This window comes from Manis javanica, chromosome 3 (genome assembly GCF_040802235.1).
Source record: "Manis javanica isolate MJ-LG chromosome 3, MJ_LKY, whole genome shotgun sequence".
NCBI classification, from domain to species: Eukaryota; Metazoa; Chordata; class Mammalia; order Pholidota; family Manidae; genus Manis; species Manis javanica.
In genome coordinates, this window is record NC_133158.1 from 96,261,772 (window position 1) to 96,276,518 (window position 14,747).

The window sequence follows — 14,747 nt, forward strand, 5'->3', positions numbered from 1 at the left end:
CAGTTACCCACAGCCCTGGACCACCACAGCCTTTCCATGTGTTTGTAGAGTGATCCCATAACCAAAAGCATCTGACTTCTGTAGGCAAACAGATCCCATAGGAAGGAGAGAGGAAGAGGACAAGTTTCCCATGTCCAGTTTATTCCAAAATCATAATTAGATGAGTGAGGCGATAGAGGGGGCAGGAGTATTAACTAGCAGAGTTCCCTTACATGGAAGAAACTACCAGGAGTGGGGGAAAAAAAAGTTGCTTCTCCCTAAAAGTAGGTGTTAAATAATCACATAGACAGGAAATAAAAGTGAATATTATTTAAATTTTCAAAAAGGCTTTCAAAAAGTCATAAAGTGTCAATATTTGCCACAAAAGAATATACAAAATATTAATGTTAATAGAAGAATATGGAAGTCCTACTATCCAGATAAATAATTATTTTATTCAAATGCAACATGCTGACACTCCCCTCCCCCAACTCCCTATTCTGGACCTGTAGTTCCCACTGGCTTTTAAAAAAAAATCTGTTAAGGTGTGGCATACCTGATTTCTCCTGCAATCTCTTAAAATGGGATAAAAAAGGAAGCATGCAGTTTATTAAAACAACTTAGATGAGACTTAGTGTTACCCTCCAACTATAGCCAGCTTTTAGTAGGTTGTATTTCTCTTCTCCAAGGGGAAGAGGACACTTACATTGAGTTCATTTAGCTTAGTACCTACTTTTGAATTTATAATATAGTAATGAGTCTTATACCCCAGGCACTCCACCTCTCTGGATAGGATTTTTACCTATAAACCAAATTCCCCATCTCTTCATCCAAATAATAGGATAGCACAGATTTGTGGCCCCTGATACCAATTATGAGTAGAGATAATTGAATTCCTTGCTTACCATCCATGTCATTTTGGGTGAAATTGTGGCATATAGCTTTGTTTTAGCTTGTGTCACTCTTTTTGGGGCAGCAGCCCAGTTCTTCGCCATCCTGTGTGTGTATATGCCTTTATGACAAGTTTTCTAAAGTCACAAGAAGCACGTAACTAAATTGAAATGTATTTGGAAATGTTAAACACTTCCAAATTTCCAAACTTTATGTTAAATTTACATAAATAAATTGCAATGAGATCATATATATTTATTTCCATACAGAAATCAATAATTATATGGCAACTTGCAAAAAGAGAAAGCATGAGTTGATGGAATGGGAAGAATAATCAACATGCTTCTCAAAACTTATTCCCCTGCCACACAGATTTTCTCTAAGAGTTACTGTAATAATCTATCACTATTCAGATTACAGTCTCCACACCAGCAAGATTACCTAGGAACTTTCTAGATATGTAGAATTTCAGACCCCACCTCAGACCTACTTAAGTAGCCTCTGTATTGTTGATGCCTATTCACATTAATATTGAAGAAACACTGTATCATTCTATGAACTGTTCAAAGAGCATTTGGAGCCCAAAGCATGTTGGGATATGAAAAAAAAATGTTTAGGAATTAAAATAGAATTATTGTCATGTCTTTGTTCAAAACAATGTAACATTCACACCTGGAAAATCTCCTTAATCTACTTCAAGAAATCAAGCAGTTGAAGAAGGTCTGGAAAATAATAAACTTAAATTATCGTGGGGAAAGAGCAGCAGCCGCATGTGGAAGGGCTGAGGGCTCCTTCAGCTTGCAGACATAAAAGATGAAGCAACAGTGATCAAAGTCGATAAAATCAGGAAAGGCACAGAGAGCATGTTTACTGATATTAGTGTTAGAGAACTGACTGTGCTGGAGAAATATGTGTCCTCTACCCTGGCAAATGTAGATTAAGTGTCTGCTGCTCAGGCAGCCAAGCAGCTGTTTGTAGTTATCAACAGTTCACTTCCAAGCCAGGTTTAGTCGGGAGTGAATCTCAACCAAGTGAGAAGAATATGAAGACAGTGGAGGCTGAGACTGTGCTGGCTGTGTTTCAAATTGTCAAATTCTTCTTTGCTTCACTCCCATCCTCAGTCACCTTTCCTCTTCACCTTTCTGGACGGGGCTCTCTTCAATGATTTTTGCTGCCTGCCAGTAGTTTAGGCTATTTAGCTGGACTTTGAACATTCTTTACTACTCTGATCACTGGTATGGATGTTCTCTTGATATCTTTTGCTTATCTGATCTCTGACTGGCAACTGCTTAGACACCCGAGTTTATCAGTTTCTGCCATTCCTTCAGGCCACCTTAGCTCTTGCTGGTGGGTGACTTAGGGTTGTTGGATACAGGGCCTTGGATCTGAAAGCAGTGACTTTATTCAAAAATCTGGAAATATTTCTCTATGTAATAGTAGAGCTATCCTGTAAACGTTAAACTATAGGACTATAAATAAACTCAAGAAGGTTTGATATTAAAATCATTAATCCCTGGGAATCCATAAATCCATAAAATCATTAAAACAATGAGAATATTTAAGGAAAGAAAGAAAACAAACATCCCTTGTTAATACGGTGGAGAACCCCCTGTAAACACTCCTAAGTGGTCAAGACAGAACACTGAGATGATGGAGCATGATTCCCACCTCATGTGACATCTTTTTATTCTCATTTATATAGCATTATTTATTATGAGTTATTCTCAATTAATAGCATTATCTAGTTCTAAACTCTGATTATGATGAGGAAATTGAGGGACAAATAGAAATTGCAGCAATGTTTAGTATTATTTCTTTTTTCTCTTTCTAAACTCACAGAATATAATTTTTAAGTTTTCATATACTCAGTATTTTAGAATTCCTTAATAATGTTTACTTACAAACAAAATTCTCCTTTCTTTTCCATGATACGGGCTATAGAAGGATTGATAAAAATGTATAGAAATCTATAATATGATTTATTTATACAGGAGGACATTTATAGAATTGAAATTGTGGACGGGAAAGGATTTTAGTTCAGAAAAGGATAAAAATCAAATGAAAAAGAGAGAAAAAATGGAAAATAAAGGAGACTAGCATCTTCTGGTTACTTATTATATGCCAGATATGGTACTCATGCTTTAAAATACAGCAAAATAATATGTTTCCTATAATTTCAGGGTTTCTAGCCAACATCTCTAAAGCCAGAAAAAAGTAATAGGTGCTGGTACCCTTCAGTTTTAAGAAGGTTCTTGAATCACCTACATAGGAGTTGCATAACGCTTGTTTCTGCCAGCATTAACCCATCACCTACCTCCAGCTTGAACACAAGGAAGGGTGACTGGGACTTGAGGACAGTGGTAGTGGGGATTCATTGAGAGATAGGAGTCCATGCTCTCTGCCCCCTTCATGGTGCATAGACAGGAAGGCTTCCCTTCTCTCTAGCTAGGTGGGAATGACTTCATGGGGACCTCTACAGGGCATGGTGTGCATTGCCTGGACTTTCTTAGACAAATCTCTGATTTACCCCTGAGAAATCTAAAGGAGAATCTACCACTCTTTTCCACAGGAAGTTTCCCAGCCTAAGGTCAGCTCAGCTGATTGAGGGAAGAAACACTAATTGGTTAATATTGGAATTTTACCATGATACTGAGCTAGATTTGGAATACCAGAAAAAAGGAAATGATCTATTATCACTTGAAATTATCTAGAAAAGCTTTGTATCTTGAATAACTTTCAGATAGGAGAAGGAAACAAAAAGGGAAAGAGATTGTGGTTGCTTTCTGTGTTCCTACTGAGCCCAACTTTACTAAAGAGGTTATACACAACATCTCTAATCCAGATAATATTAAAATTCTGTCTCTATTCACACAGCCAATAACTGTGCTTTTTACAGTTTATTTTACTTTGCAAATCTTGAGCTCCTTGCAATGAATCACATTGTAAATGAATTTACTGCATATCCACACACCTATCGTTCCACCTATTTCTCACAATTCTCCCAAAATAAACTTGTAGTCAAATAGTAACTGTAACCATTTACAAACTTATTTTATTATTTACTTTATTATCTTTAAATTTGAACTCTTGTGTTTTCTACCAATTTTAATTCTACCATACCTATTAAATACACAAGTCAGCTCTGCTGAATTTAATCTCTACTTTAAAGCAATTCAATTTTTGAGTACCTTGTATCAGCCACTGTGGGAGGGATATAAGGTGAATGGTATTGCACTGCTGATCTTAAAAGGCTAATGATCTGGTAGGAATGACACCCAAGTACACATACATGTACAGTTTTTTACTAAAATGCAAAGTAGCATTTGATAATTACATGTTATATAAAGAGTTTTGGAAGGTCAGAGGGGAGGATCACTACTTCTGACTAGAGCAGGCATTTCAAAGGGGTCAAAAATAGGTTCTGGGGGATTGGAACTAAGAAAATTTACTCATTTTTTTTTATATATATAAGGGAGAGATCTGTATACAGTATGTAAACATATATTACAACCTATCTGTTGTGTTCAAAAATTCATGGTATGGACAATTAGGAAAATATGTCTCAAAAGGTTCTTGGGTGGTTGAGGGAGGTATGATGAGAGAGAAAAACTGAAAAACCCTGGGCTAGTGAAATTCATAAGGGCAACCCAGAAAATTCTATTAAGTTTTTATTTTGAGCTAATTTAAGATTTACAAAAATGTTACATAGTGCAAAAGTGTCTCTATAGCCCTCATCCAGTTTCCTCTGACTTCTTTCAAAATTTGTTTCTCTGTCTTTGATTTTCTGTAGTTTGAAAATAATAAGCCTGGATTTCATTTTTTGTTTTGTTTTTTTGTTGTTGTTTTGGTTTGGTTTTGGTTTTTGACAGTGATCCTGCTTGTTTTTCTCTGAGTGTCTTGGACCTGTGGTTTGGTGTCTGACATTAATTTGGGGGAAATCTTCAGTCACCATTGTTTCAAATATTTCTTCTGTTCCTTTCTCTCTTCTTTCTCCTTCTGCTATTCATATTATGCATATGATATACCATTTGTAGTTGCTCCACAGTGCACGCACACTTTCTCACAGTCTTTGTTCTCTTTGCTTTTCAGCTTTTGAAATTTATATTTCGGTATCTTCAAGCTCAGAGATTCTTTCCTTAGCTGTGTCCAGTCTACTAGTAGGCCCATAAAGGGCATTCTTCATTTCTGTTACAGTGTTTTTTCAATCTAGTGGTTTTTCTTGGTTTCTTTCTTAGGATTGAATCTCTCTGCTTACACTGTCCATCTGTTCTTGCATGCTGTCTGTTTTATCCACTAGAGACCTTAGCATATTAATCATAACTGTTTTAAATAATACCCAGTCTTATAACACCAATATCCCTGCAAGTTATGATGCTTGCTCTGTCTCTTTAAGTTGTGTCTTTACCTTTTATTATGCCTTGTAACTTTTTCTTGAAAGGTGGACATACTGTAACAGGTAAAAGGACCTGCTGTAAATAGGCCTTTAGGAATGTGGCGGTGAGGTGTGAGGGAGGGAGAGTATTCTAAAATCCTGTGATTAGGCCTCAGCCTCATAGGGAGCCTCTGCTTCTGGACTGTGAACTTCACAAGTGTGTCTCAGGTTTTCCTCCCCACTTAGGTGGGACAGGATGGCTAGAACTGGACATTTCCCTTCTTGCATGTGGAAGGCTAATAATGCAAACTGAATTTTAGTATTTCCCTTTCCCCATACCAGTTAGGCTCTGATAATAATAATCCAGCAGTTAGACTCTATTTAACTAGTTTCCCTTGAGGAAAGGCCCTGTTAGGAAAACAGGAGTCTCTGGTGTATTTCAAAATGGTCTCTTTGCTCCTCTCTCTGCAGGAAGTGTGAGAGGATTTTTTTCAGGTATTACTCTGGGAATCTGGTCAAGCTCCTGGCAGTACATTTAACACTGTTGTGAGTGTCTTCTTCTGACTGGGTCCCCCTAGAGTTTTTAACTTTGAATTTGTTCACACTGAGCTTCCAGCAATTAGTAAATTAGGTTTTCCTACCCAGCACTTGTTCCCATGGAGCTTCTGGCTAGTGAGTGTCTGCTCTGGTAAGCTGTGATTTCCTGTATTCACCAGTTTGTCCCTCCAGTCTTGAGGGCGGTGGTGTGCCCTGTGTCATCCCTCTGTTGTGGATTAAGAAGAATTGTTTATTTTTCAGCCTGTTCAACTTTTCACCTGCTGTTAGGGCAGAGTGGTGACTTCCAAGCTCCTTGCATGCAAAACCAAAAATCAGGAGTCCCCAGTCCACCATGGAAGTGGAGATCTCAACAAACAGTAATTTTTTAAATATAGTTCAAATGAACTTGGGAAGTTTAAGTACAATGCTAGCAACTTCAGGCCTTATTCATGTCATTTAACTGACATTTGTAGTTTTTGTTTGTCTGTTTGTTTTGGAGGTGAGGTTGTTTGAATTGGTTGCTCATGATACAACTCCCCTTCTGATTCGGGGCCTCCCACAGCACACAGTGCCCATGTGACACAATACCTCTCCTCACACTATGAAAGCCACAGGGAAAGATTCTTCTCTTGTCAGTGATGATAGTGCCCTGCTGCAGCAATAGCATTCCTCCAAAAATAGTATATCCAGGAAAGCCTGACAACTGACACCCTTCCCTCCTTCCCACCCCCCCATCACACACACTTTTCAAATCTGGTTATTCAGCCTCCCCTCAAGTCTGTCATTATATTCCATTTTCACTGCTGGAATACAAGGATTGGTTTCTGAGCTTGCAGACACAAACCCTGACTGACACAATGGGTCAGCACCTCGGGTGTTCCTGTGAGAGGAGTGACACCGTCAGATTTCTGCATCAGGATGTTCACTGTGACCAGTCTGCAGTATGGATACAAAAAAGCATAGAACTAGACATAGTAAGAAATACCTTATGGTAGTTTTAACAGGATGTAGTAAATCATGAGATTGAACTAGAACAGGGAAGAAAAAAGGAAAATAAACAATTGTAGATTGTGGAAATATAATCACTAAGGTTGTGTGACTTGGTAATTATAAGAGTGAGGGGCAAGAGTGAAAGAAGAAGGAAGGTAGTTGATGTCTTTTGATAAAGTAATATGATTAAAATAATTGATTCTATTCTATGACCCAGAATACAATACACATGGGAGTGTTTCAGTATCAAAATTGAGAATTTGACGAAAAATAACTAGATCCTTTCTGGAAATGCTACATTTGAAGTACCAGTAAAACACTTCTTAATATGCTGACCACTTGTTTTGTGTTTATTCCTTGTGTATTGTTAATTACTGGTTCAATAATTAAATATTACTGACCCATAGCATGTGCCTTTAATAGTAGAGATATAAAATATTTACTTTCACTCATTATACATTATACCTCTTAAAGTACTTATATCAAAAGTTGTGAACATACATAGAGACAGTTGGCTAAATAAAACAATCCTAAGCAGAGCTTCCATAAACTTAACATTATTAGTCATAAATTGTAAGTCAGGACATATCTCAATGTACTTCAAAATACATATAAAGTAAAATGCAAGCCATAGTATATATAATAATCAAAGGAAAACATACAAACAAATGAAAACACAAATAATTTTTATTGTTTTTAAACCCCTGGCTTACTCCATTTTTTTTTTAAATCATAGACTTATACTTGCTAACAATAAGATACTAACTTGATTCATTCAAGCTAAATCTCTTCACTGTATTTCGCTCTCATCTCCACACCCTCCTACCCAATGATGAGGACATTAATAAACATCAAAATAACTGGGAAATAAGTCAGTCAAAATAAAATATTTGCCACAATAAATTATGAACTTACATTAGTAATGTCATTACGTTAGAGGGAAATCAAAGCAGACTATCTGATTCAGGTAAGATTACTGTAATGAAATTATTTTATGAGAACTTCTGGGAAGTCATTCTTTTTGGTATTTCTTAGGCTGTTATTTCCAAGAGGTGCCAGTAGCTCCAAGATTTATAGCTGAGGAAAATATCTATTCCTGGTTACACAGAATATTAGATAATAGATCTCAATGTTTAGCTTATCTATACCTTAATTAATGAAATTATATATAGATACATATAGTGCCCCCTGGAACTTCAGTTTTTAGTTTCAATGGTCCTAGTCAAAGGTAAATTTTGGGACCAAGAACTCTCTCAATCTTTCAATATATCTCAGTTAACTTTTTCCTTCCCATAAGTTGATGTACTTTCTTTCTCTCACCCCATTGGTAAAACCCACTTACGGAGCATATGGAACCCATTGCTTCAAACTGACCATGGAACAATTAAAATAGGTATGGGTAATAAAGTGATAATAAATTTATCTTTTTCCTCTCTCCCTGCTTCCCTCTTATCTGGTTTCTGAGACCAAAGTAAAAGAAAGGGAACTTATGTAATGTATCTCAAAGTTGAAGAAGAGATAGACACCCTTGTTTTATAGAGTATTTACTATATGCCAGAAGGTGATTAATCTTTCACGTACAAATTGACTGGTTTTCTATTAGATTCTCCCAACATCCATAAGCATTTTCTCCGTATTTCTCTTTACCCCTGACCCCACTGATAATTAAACAGAAAATACCTGATAATCCAAACCAGAGGCCAGGCACTTAGGGGAGGTAGAAACTTGATGGGGATTATGATGAATAAGAGGAAGCAAAGGACCAGAAAATTATGTTGGGAGTGGATAAAGAACAGGGTCCTAAAGAGATGCTTCTTTGTGAGCATGGAGTTACCCACACAGTCTCTTCTGAAAACATAGGAGTGAAGCCTCCATATCAATGGACTAAGCTCAGGGACAACTAAAGCTGTATCTTCATCACATTGTGAAACTTGCTTTTTGGGTAGAATATTTAGCTTTTATGCTAGAGGAAAAGTGACAATTGAATTTTCTACAATTTCTTGCTTCTAATGAAACTATTCATTATAGGCTCTATTACCTGTAATTTGAGTGTGGCACTGTATGATATTATTACATGTCTGACATGATATATGGCTGTGCCTTAACCAAATTATGCCATAGATAACACTTGCATGACACTACTATGACAATGAGTATTAATATAAGGTACAAAAAGGTATGTATCCCTAGTACGTGTCATGCATATACTAAAAAATATTTATTAAGTACTGACTATCTTTCACAATGCCCTCACAGAGGAAAAGACACTGAGAGGAAACTGAACTTGGTTCCTAAACACAGAATGAGAACACTAGTACAAAGATGGAGGTATGTCTTATGTGAATTTACCAAGGCAGTTCACAAGAGAGACCTTCTAGAAAACGCCAAGATGGGTTCTATAAAAGAGCATATAAGATCTCATCTTTAACGAGTTTTGCAAGATACTTGTATTGTTTTTTCAGTGAGAAAACTGTTCCATGCTAGGAGTTGAAAGGACAACCAAAGCAGACATCAGCTCACTCATGGCTCCTTGGAGGTCCTAAAACCAGTGGTTTGGGAGGATTATTAGTCCCAACAGGGCTAACTATTATTTATGTGACCATTTGCTAAAAATATAAGGGTCTTTGCATTTGACCTTTATCAGAAATTCAGGGATGAACAGAGGATATGTAGAAAGTGAAAGGCCCTGCCCTTGAGGGGCCTCAATGGTTGAAATCCTTGACCACGTTGCCCTTGGTGTCCTATACATCAGTGGGTTCAAAGTGAATATTTTTGGAGAAGATCAGGACAAAGGAAGGAAATTCCAGTATTTTAGCCACCCAGGAAATAATGTTAACATGCTTCTTGTATATTTTGTAAAAATGATTGAATACAAGAACATCGTGGGATTAGGTAGACCTTAGGCAATTTTCCAAATGAGATGATAGACAGGAACTAATAGTCTACTTCAGAGTATATAATTTGTCTGAAATTCCCTTTTAGTTCCCTCTAACAATGGAGTTAATTTAGTCAACAGATATGAAAATTAAAGAGAGCCAGAGTTACAAAATCTAAGGATGGTAGCCTCTTCTTATTTACAAAGTGAATTGTACAAACACATCATAGAAACATACCCTTTCAAGGAATTCTTAATGCTGGAGAATATTCAGAACTTAGGATTTTGTTCACGAAAGAGACTCGAGTCCCAGCCCAAAGCCAGCCAAGTCACCTCACAAAAAAAATTGCCACTCCACCCTACTCCTCACCGAAGAGACAAAAAGCATCTCCAGGTCTAGATCAAATCTGTGAGAAGTTTGACAATCCAGGTGTACTTTTAATATATGACATATCATACTTCCTGAAACCTCACAATGTCTTTAGGTCTCTAAGATGAGTTGCACAGGATTTGTAATGAGGACAGTGACTACATCAGGATTTCTGCTTATTCTTACTTGTTTATAAAGTGCTTCATAAGCCACAAAAATAAAGCAAAAGCTGGCTATTGTCAAGAGCATTGTAGTTGACCATGGTTAGGTATTCACCCATCCCCATTTTCTCTTATTGAGCATGCTGGAAGAAAATTTCACAGCCCTTCCTGAGGTTAGCTTAGAGATTCACTGATTAGCGCTTTTTTTTTTTTCTGTTCTCATTTGTTGTCTTTTCGTTGTTGTTTTATTTTTTATTTATTTTTTTTTGAGAGAGCATCTCTCATATTTAATGGTCAAATGGTTGTTAACAACAATAAAATTCTGTATAGGGGTCTCAATGCACAATCATTAATCAACCCCAAGCCTAATTCTCAACAGTCTCCAATCTTCTGAAACATAACGAACAAGTTCTTACATGGTGAACAAGTTCTTACATAGTGAATAAGTTCTTACATGGTGAACAGTGCAAGGGCAGTCATATCACAGAAACTTTTGGTTTTGATGATGCATCATGAACTATAAGTAATCAAGTCAGATATGATTATTCGTTTGATTTTTATACTTGATTTATATGTGAATCCCACATGTCTCCCTTATTATTATTATTTTTTTTTAATAAAATGCTGAAGTGGTAGGTAGATGCAAGATAAAGGTAGAAAACATAATTTAGTGCTGTAAGAGGGCAAATGTAGATGATCAGGTCTGTGCCTATAGACTAAGTATTAATCCAAGCTAGACAAGGGCAACAAAACATCCATGGATGCAGAAGATTTCTCTCAAAACAGGGGGGTGAGGTTCTAAGCCTCACCTCGGTTGATCCCCAATTTCTCACCTGACGGCCCCCCTGCGACTGTTCCTGTCTTAGGTTGTTCCTCCCTTGAGGAATCTTACTCATCTCTGGCTAACCAGTCATCTTCCGGGGCCATACAGGGAAATGTAAAGTTGGTAAGTGAGAGAGAAGCAATATTCTTTGAAAAGGTTAGCTTTTTACTTCTTTGCAGATTTATGCCCTGTGGCTTCTATGCCCAGCATTTGTCTTGAGGTATCTTTACCACTTGGAAGAATTATGATACTCGGTAATTTTCGATATGAGGCACGAATTCTACTAATGTGTTGTAATTAGGAAGGAAGAAGAGAAGCTATAGAAGTAGCAGATGGAAGAAAACATGGGAAGATTGATTATTTCTTTGATGTATCTTCTTGTAGAGTAACATAGCATGTATAGGTTTTAAACTACTAATTAAATTGCATACACACATTAACATAATAGGAATACAGCTACATAACCAAAGCAGACCTACAATTACCAGCCGTATCCAGTGAAACCAAGAAAACCAGTTAGGTACCCTAGGCATTTGTGAAAACTAATCAATGATATGATGGATATTGTCTAACTGAATTTGAATAGTTTGAGAATAATCAGACAAATTAAAACAACACATTCATGGGGACTGTTCACATCCCATATGTTCTTTTAACAGTAGATAGTCCATAGTCACACGATTTTGGAGCACTGCAACTTACACTTCTCCTAATTCTTGGTTGGGTTCTGACAGTATAGATCCAGTCAAATTTGTTGTTTTACTGTATGCACAGGCCGGCTTAGATATCTCCTTCTTCATTCCCATGGCAAGTCCAGGAACCAGTGGGATGAATTCAGCTACAACTGCAACAGCACCAGGATCTTTGTTGAAGTTTTTTGATGATCATCTTCTGGAATGACTCTTCCAGAGGATGTTGATGTTGTAAGTTCTTCTTCATATCTTAATTCATTTTTTGGGTAGCCAAATTAGGCTTTGATCCTCTCACTGATTAGTTTTGACTAGTAAAATGTGAATGAATCCTGCTTCTTCCTGTCCTCTATGCCAAAATGTCTCAGAGACATCAACTAGCTTGTCTCTCCCCTTTGCTTTGAGGACAAATTCAGAAGACTCAGATATGGCTGAGCCACATGATGAAAAGAGACATCTGATCTGTATCAGATTTGATCAGGGTGTGGGTGTGTATGTGTGTGTTTTAAGTCACTGAGGTGTGGGGATAATTTGCACTAGTATTAATCACCTGTCTCATACAGGCAGCTTTCAACCTGCTTCCCCAAGGTGGCCTAGCAACTTAGGAATTGTGGCACCTCCTGCTCCAAATTCCTTCAGAAGAGATAGAGGATGAGCATTCACATACATAACAGCCCCCAGTTGTTCTATCTTTACAGCCAAACAGCCTAAGCCAAAAGTGACTTGGGTGACATGGCAGGACACTTTAATGACTATAATAGAGCCCTAAGAATATCCCTTTCCAAACTAACATGAATAACACTAGTTTATGGATTTCCTACTCCATCTGCATTCTGAGCAAGAGAGAGATTTTGAGGGACCAAAAATTTGTAGATATCATGAAATTTTATTAAAGTATGCTGAATACTATCCTCATAGTGGAAAAGAGAATACAGCAGCCATGAGTGTTCCCTAACACATACCCACCATGCAACTAAAAATGTCACCCCACTGATTTCACTCTCCATGTCTTGGTGTTTAGGCAGAAGCATAGTTCCCACTTAAATGTCTGTTTAGAGAGAGAATATTTAATCAGAACTGAAAATTAGTTAGAAACAAATGAATTGAAAATATGGACTTTAAACACCCATCATATAGCATGTTAACAGCTAGAATTTTTTAATTTTTTTATTGAACTATAATCGATACACAATTTTATATTGCTTTGAGCTATACAACACAGTCGTTTAATAGTTATCTGTGTTATTACGTCCTCACCCCAACTAGAGCAGTTACTGTCAACATAGGAAGATGTTACAGAATCATTGTCTGTATTCTCCATGCTCTACTACCATCCCTGTGACCAACTTATGTTATGATTGAGAATATTTGTGCCCCTTTATCACCCCTCACCCTCCCCACTCATGTACCCACCCCAACCCCTCCCCTATGGTAACAACCAGTCACTTCTCAGTATCTATGAGTCTACTGCTGTTTGGTTCATTTGTTTTCTTTCATTTTTAGATTCCACAAATAAGTGAAATCATATAGTATTTCTCCTATCCTGCCTGGCTTATTTCACTGAGGATAATACCCTCTAGATCCATCCATGTTATTACACATGGTTGGATTTCTTTCTTTTTATGCCTGAATAATATTCCATTGAGTATATGCACCACTTCTTCTTTATCCATTCATCTATTGATGGATACTTAGGTTGCTTCCATATCTTGACTATTGTAAATAATAGTGATAGTGGCAATAAACATAGGGGTGCATATATCTTTTCAAATCAGGGATCTTGTTTTCTTTAGGTAAAATCCTAGAAGTGGAATTACTGGGTCATATGGTATTTCTATTTTTAGATTTTTGAAGAACCTCCATTCTGCTTTCCACATGGCTGCACCAAATGGCATTCTCACCAACAGTGCAGAAGGGCTCCCATTTCTCCACATCCTCACCAACATTTGTTATTTCTTGTCTTTTGATAGTGGCCATTCTAACTGGTGTGAGGTGATATCTCATTGTGGTTTTAATTTGCATTTCCCTGATGATCAGTGATGTGGAGCATCTTTTCATGTGCCTGTTGGCCATCTATATTTATTTCTTGGAGAAATGTCTGTTTAGGTCCTCTGTTTTTAATTGGGTTATTTGATTTTCTGGTGTTGAGGTGTATGAGTTCTTTATATATTTTAGATGTTAACTCCTTTTCAGATAAATAATTTACAAATATATTCTCCCATACAGTAGGGTACCTTTTTGTTCTGCTGATAGTTTCCTTTGCTTTACAGAAACTTTTTAATTTGATGTAGTCTCACTTGTTCATTGTTGATTTATTTCCTTTGTCTAAGGAGATGTGTCCAGGAAAAAATTGCTCATGCTTATGTTCAAGAGATTTTTGTTTTTTGCCTGTTTTCTTCTAAGAGTTTTATGGTTTCAAGACTTCTGTTCAGGTATTTGATACACTTTGAGTTTATTTTTGTGTATGTAGATAGGCAGTAATCCAGTTTCATTCTCTGTAATTTGCTTGAGCAGATTGGCCATTTTGACAATACTAATTCTTTCATCCATGAGCATGGAATAGATTTTCATTTATTTGTGTCTTCTTTAATTTCTCTCGAGTGTCTTATAGTTCTCATAGTATGCATCTTTTACCTCCTTGGTTAGGTTTATTCCTAAGTAATTTATTCTTGTGAGACAATTGTAAATGGAATTGTTTTCCTGATTTCTTTCTCTGTTAGTTGTTAGTATGTAGGAATGTGACAAGATTTTTATGTGTTAATTTAGTATCACTTATTAGTTCTGATAGTTTTTTGTTGGACTCTTTAGGATTTTTTATATATAGTATCATCTGCAAATAGTATCACTTTAACTTCTTACCAATTTGGATGTCTTTTATCTCTTTGTGTTGTATGACTGCCATGGCTAGGACCTCCAGTACTATCTTGAATAAAAATGATGAGAATGGACATCCTTGTCTTGTTCCTGATCTTAGAGGAAAATCTTTCAATTTTTTGCCATTAAGTTTGATGTTAGCTATGGGTTTGTTGCATATGGCCTTTATTATATTGTGGTACATAC

General features: G+C 36.7%; 1 long non-coding RNA gene across 1 annotated transcript in view; it reads left to right on the top strand.

The window, feature by feature from the left end:
* The first annotated feature begins 11,777 nt into the window (after nucleotides 1-11,777).
* The window catches only part of LOC140848180 (uncharacterized), a 59,455-nt gene continuing 56,485 nt past the window's right edge, over nucleotides 11,778-14,747 (top strand). Inside the window, exon 1 of the long non-coding RNA XR_012128732.1 lies at nucleotides 11,778-11,921. This is a non-coding gene — a long non-coding RNA (uncharacterized lncRNA). The remainder of the gene's footprint in view (nucleotides 11,922-14,747) is intronic.